Source organism: Phlebotomus papatasi, chromosome 2 (assembly GCF_024763615.1).
Source record: "Phlebotomus papatasi isolate M1 chromosome 2, Ppap_2.1, whole genome shotgun sequence".
Lineage (NCBI taxonomy): Eukaryota > Metazoa > Arthropoda > Insecta > Diptera > Psychodidae > Phlebotomus > Phlebotomus papatasi.
This window is the reverse complement of record NC_077223.1, coordinates 107,012,300-107,018,625: the sequence shown is the minus strand read 5'-3', so window position 1 is coordinate 107,018,625 and position 6,326 is coordinate 107,012,300. Positions and strand designations below refer to the sequence as shown.

The 6,326-nt window shown below is 32.0% G+C and overlaps 1 protein-coding gene across 1 annotated transcript in view; it reads right to left on the bottom strand.

Moving 5' to 3' along the window:
* The window catches only part of LOC129800690 (homeobox protein LOX10-like), a 242,167-nt gene that overhangs the window by 192,514 nt on the left and 43,327 nt on the right, over positions 1-6,326 (bottom strand). The gene's annotated exons all lie outside the window — the stretch shown is intronic.

The following is a 6,326-nucleotide window of genomic DNA, read 5'->3' as shown; positions in this document are numbered from 1 at the left end:
TGATACATTAAAACAAATAATCTTCTCAGATAAAACTACCAAAATTTTTAGAACATGTCTGATTTAAATAATTGCAATGGAAATTCGATTAAAATATTGAATTGTAGAATAATGGAGCAAAGAAAATGTAACGCTAAATTGCTTCAATATTTTGAAGATTTTCATAACGTAATAATACAGAACATTAAGTTTTGTTTGTATAAAAATGAATTTGTCAAATCCAAATTATGTACTAAAACTACTAAAATGTTTAACTTACTTCATAAAAGGATAAATTCACTTATAAATTGTGAAAAAATATTATAATAAATAGAGGGAAAGTAACTGTCAAAAAATTATTAAAATGTACAATTTAGTGCTTAGTACTAAAACCAAATATTTAAAATAACAATACTCATTGGAGTTCTTGATACACGAATTTGAGTAATATTCATATACTTTTGTAGAAAATTTGTACTTTTTTCATATCAAAAAATATACCTTTGATTTTAGTACTTTATGAAATTGATATACCTACTCTTCCGTTTTGTACTAAAACTCAGAAAGCTTTTCCCTTAGGGTTAGAAAATAACAACAAGTTATTAACAGAGTATAATAGTAATTTCTAAAATATAAATTGAAGAAACATCAAGCCTGTTTTTAGTACAAAATGTCGCTGATGGTTTTTTCTTTTCAATTTTTAAACATTTTTTAATGTGATGGCAATATAAAATTGTTATTTTTAAATTAATATGAAATTTGTTATTTTCAAATTGATCCTCTTACAAAATTTTCATACAACATTTCAGTGTGTTTTTTTATATTTCAAGAGGATTCTATTTACAATATTAATATATTCTATCTAACCTTTAAGTTTCTTAAAAAATTCTCGGTCAAATGTGTTAAAATCCTCTATTTTGATCTGTTAAAAACTACGCTATCAACAAAAATCGACACATATTCCAATGAAATATAGAAAGGGAAAATCTTTATTCTAAACATTTTTTAGTACATAATTGTACTTTTGTACTTTTGCGTTATCGACTTTTCTTTGAGTTAATTCCTGTCACGACTGTTTGATGGTTGTGTAACTTGGAACACTACAAGGACTGGGAAAAACAGTCGTGACAGAAACCAACAGAAAGAAAAGTAGATAACGCAGAGGTACATAAGAACAGCCATGTACTAAAAAAAATGTACAGCAGATTTCTCCTTTTAGCACATGACTGTCCTCAAGCGTTTCTACATTATGAAATTTTCTTTCTGTTTGTTTTTATCTCCATGTTCTAAAATCATGAAACAGTCGTGATAGGAACCAATACAAAGAAAAATCAATTATGTAGAAGCACTTGAGAACAGTAAAGTGCTAAAAAAAACATATTCATTTTTCATTCATAGGGGACTACTTTCAGGAATCCCACACACTCTGGCTTCAAACACTTCATATTTTTCTTATGTTCCTTTAATAAATCTGACCTATTTTTCAGGAAATTGGAAGATCCATTAAAGGAATGTGAAAAAATATGTAGTGTTCGAAACCAGAGTGTGTACGAAATTTGAAAGTCTTCCCCTAAACCTAAATATTTTTTATTGTGTAGAATTATGCCCTTCCAATATTAAAAGAGGAACTTAAAAACTTAGTGATAGATTTCCAAAAACCTTTGGGACACTTTTCCTGAGACACAGGAATAATTTTCACTTCCTTCTTAGCTATAAAAGCCATTGTTAGTATTAGTAAAATACCAGTTTAGTGTTTTACTTTGAGTGTTCCTTAGCAATAGAAAAAAATGAAAAATTTCTTTTTGAATATTCTTATGAAAAACCCCAGCTGTGAGAGTTTCTTTAGGATCTTTAAGTTTTGTGTTACGTCGAGAATATTGCAAAAGCTCCATGGTGAACCAAGATATGGTGCAATTTTTATCATCTTAACAGTTTACTCAATATTTTTCTGCTATTGTGTTATTAAGAATTTTATTGAAATTCTTAGTGATAAAGATATTGAAACACTGCAAATAATTTTCACAATACTCATGTTTCTTGGATATGGACAATTGATTCTGAAAAATTTCGCTGGGGCTCCATTCTACAGAGAATTCCAAAGTCTTGTGGATTTTATTGAGACCTTGCACAGTACAAAAGAGGATAATATTGTTGTTCAGGAGATAGTCAGTGAAGAAATAGCTAAAGCTATGAAGTATTCTCTCTTATTTTTTAAGTAAAGCCTTCATACTGTTTTCTGGTGAAACAATTTATTTATTTAAAACGTAATTTATCTTTTCTTGCAGACTGTACAATAATTTAGGGACGTTTAGCGTAATTGCATTTATTGGAACAATCACTTGGAAGGACTACACTATCATATCCATTCCGGTCTTACATTCAACAGAATATCGTTTTATTTACCATTCTATTCAGAATATGACCTTAGTAATAGCAGCTTTATGGAATGGATTATCCGATACCGCAATAGTCATCATAGGGCTGTATATTGTCCACTTTCTGAAAGTCATCAATAAAATGATTAAGAGTCTGGACAACGTGGATAAAGTGAAACAGTGCCCAGATCTTCTCATCCACATCCTGAAGAAACATCTAAAAATCATCAAGATTCTTAGAACGTTTAATGAATCCGTTAAATTCATGTCATTCGTTCAGTTATTCATGAGCACAATCCTGTTCCTAACCATGATCGCAACTATGCAGTTGTACAAAACCGACGTGAGTATCGAATGTATCTTCGCGACTCTAATCACTCAGCTGACTTTCCTGTGCCTTTTCGGAGAGCAAATTCGGTCAGAGACTGTGGCAGTTTTTAACAATCTCTACCTTACAAATTGGTACAAAATGAGCCTGTCTCATCAAAAGTTTCTACTGATCATGATGATAAATGCTCGTAAAGAGATTGGTCTCAAAGCTGCAGGAATGTACGATGTTTCACTCATGGCTCTGATTCAGGTTGAAAGAAATATTTTAATATAGGGGAAGCTTTTCTGTTTTTGCACACACTCTGGCTTTGAACAATTCATATTCTTCCTATACTCCTTAAATGAATCTGACCTAGTAGAAGTAGGGTCGGATGAACGTTTATTCGACAGGGAACCCCTATTGACACTTTTGTCAAAATGTTGAAAATTATTTAATGTATCTAGTAAAATATAAGTAATATAACGTTTTTTCTGTAATATACCTTTTACTATAAACAGAGATGGTCAAATTTCATATCCCAAATGGTACAGAGTAGGGTGTCAATAGGTGCTGACACGAGTTCTTAAAGTGTCAATAGACGTTCCTTTTACCCTATATATAAAAAGCTAGCACTAAGTCACACATTTTCTGAAAAAATAGGTCAGTTTCGAAGTCAGGGTTTGTGAGAACCCTGAAAGCCTTCCCCTAAATATTGTTTTTTCCATAATTTCAAGGATAATTCTTTTCATTTCTAGATTCTCAAAATATCGATTTCCTATTCAGCAATTACGTTATCACTGGCAGAGAAGTGAATTCACACCTCACAAACATCATGATCTTATTATGTACCGGAACTGAAGTTCTTGCTTATACAGTAGAACCCCGCTATAGGCCATCGCTCTATAGTCCACAATTTATCGACCGTTGATTTCAAAACACTGATTTTAAGTTAGGTCATGTTTTTTAGTACGCTACATGCAATGTTGTCATAATTATTTTAATATTATTTTTGGAAAACTTTATTGAGTCCGATCACAAGTAGATTTTGATTCTCCAATAGTGTCTTGGATGAAAGGTAAATGGAACTCTATTTGCACAAAAACTCGTTGAAGTTCGAAGAATTCAAATTCAATTTCGAATTTTCCTACTAAATTTTCGAACAAGTTGGGGAAAATTTATCAAATATCACACTAAAAAGCTCGCAAAAGAGTTACTCAGTGATTAAATACTGAGGCGAGAACAGTAAACGTCGTTGTTCTGTTTTTGTCCTCACAAAATGTGAAGACCGTCACATTTTGACACTTGAGCACTTCGAAATTCGAACAGGATGTAATTTCCGCCACCTTACGAAAGTAATAAGAAGTAAGAAAGTCTCTTTTTTGGATCTTCAAATAGATTTTCAAATTTTTCAAGATCTACTTCTGTACGGAAAGATTGAGTAGTTGTGATAATTGTGGTCCATAATCTTTCCGTACAGAAGTAGATCTTGAAAAATTCGAAAATCTATTTGAAGATCCAAAAAGAGACTTTCTTACTTCTTAATACTTTCGTAAGGTGGCGGAAGTTACATCCTGTTCGAATATCGAAGTGCTCAAGTGTCAAAATGTGACGGTCTTCACATTGTTGTGAGGAAAAAAACTGAACAACGACGTTTACTGTTCTTGCCCCAGTATTTAATCACTCTATAATCACTGAGTAACTCTTTTGCCAACTTTTTAGTGTGATATTTGATAAATTTTCCTCACCTTGTTCGAAAGTTTAGTATGAAAATTCGAAATTGAATTTGAATTCTTCGGACTTCAACGACTTTTTGTGCAAATAGAGTTCCATTTACCTTTCATCCAAGACACTATTGGAGAATCAAAATCTACTTGTGATCGGGCTCAATGAAGATAGCGAGGACAAGTACCGCAATCGCAAAGACAGTGGAAGCCGTCGAGCAATTTTAGTACTAAAAGTCGTTGATAATTTTAAAAAATGACATGGATTATAGTGCGACCCAAGTGTAAAATTTGGAACCAAATATCCCAAGAAACAATTTTTTTCTCAATATAGTCTTATAGAATTCCCGAATCATGGCTTATCAGAAAGTCTCAAAGAAGGATTTGCTTAAATAACGCTTGTAAGCTACCTAAAATAGTCGTTGAGACCTTTATAATATAAAAGTGGCGCACCATTAACGGGCTGAAATGACTCTATAAGCATTACTGTGAAAGGAAACTAAAGAGTTCTATGAGACAATCTTATAAAACATCTATATATCTTCTAAGAGAATGCTTATACAATACTCTAAATTTAATATCATAAACGGATATGAGCCTGTTGTAAGACCATAATCAGAATAATTAAAAGAATCACAAAAATTTTTTTTTTGCTTTTATACATATTTATCTAATTCTATTTTATGTAATTATAATTTTTCAATGTAATTTATCATGTTTAGGAATTCATTAGTTCACCATTATCGCCATTCCAGAGATACAAAGATGGTCGCTGTAGCTGTGCCGCGAACTCACGAAAATCCATTTTGTCCCTGTAAATAATCTGCTGAACGCGTCTTCTTTTCCTTAATAATATCCAATCCAAACGCCTCCCAACTTCGTCTCGACTGAATTTTACGCTTATTTGTAAATTTTTGAGACTGTTATGAGCATGCTACAAGTCTTCAATAGATCCAGGTCAAATTTAATGGGCAATGATGGGAAGTTGTTGACATTTTGCATGCAGCGTTTGGATTGCAAAGCATTTTTCGCACAAATTCATTCAATAAGAGTAGATTTGCTGTATTGTGCTAATGTTTTAAGGTGAAAATGTGCTGTGGTATAGTGATAACGAGTGTATAATCAAGAAATAAAGAAATTACTAAGTCTTACAGCATCTTCTCAAAGAATGCCTCACATTCTTTGTCAGTAGTGCTCAAAGACCTTTCTGAGTATCTTAGTAGTGCGCCACCTTTACATATAAGGGTCACTGAGACTCATTCGGGAGTACTACAAGCGGTGTTTAAGAAAAGCAGAGTATCGTATTTTGAGAACGTTACAAGCCAAAGGAGAAAATACTTCTTGCACGCTCCCATGGTATTTTTTTTTATAAATTAAAAAGGTGCAAGTGCCACTGAAGGACAAGAAAATAATGGTTCAAACGGTACAAACTGATAAAAGTGGATCACTTTAATTTTTTGTGGAAATAATGATATTTTTCAGGTGGAAAAAAGTGTTAGTGTACTGAAAGTCTAAAATTCTTCTATAAGACTATTTGTAGAGCAAATATGAGAAACTTATAGCAATTTTTAGTATTCTTTTATACTGTACTCATTGCGCTCTTCTATCCTAATAGAAAAATCACAGAGTAATTAATCTGTTTTCCGGGTTTATTCATAAATTATGAAGTAATACAGTAGAGTCTCGCTATAGTCCATATTTGGTTTCAAATGTGACACTTGGGGCGCACTATAATCCATGTCATTTTTTAAAATTATCAACGATTTTTAGTATTGAAATTGCTCGACGGCTTCCACTTTCTTTGCGATTGTGGTACTTGTCCTTGCTCTCTTCATTGTGGATCACAATTATCACAACTACTTAATAAAGTTTGCCAAAAATATTAAAATAATTATGCATGTCGCATACTAAAAAACATAACCTAACTTAAAATCAGTGTTT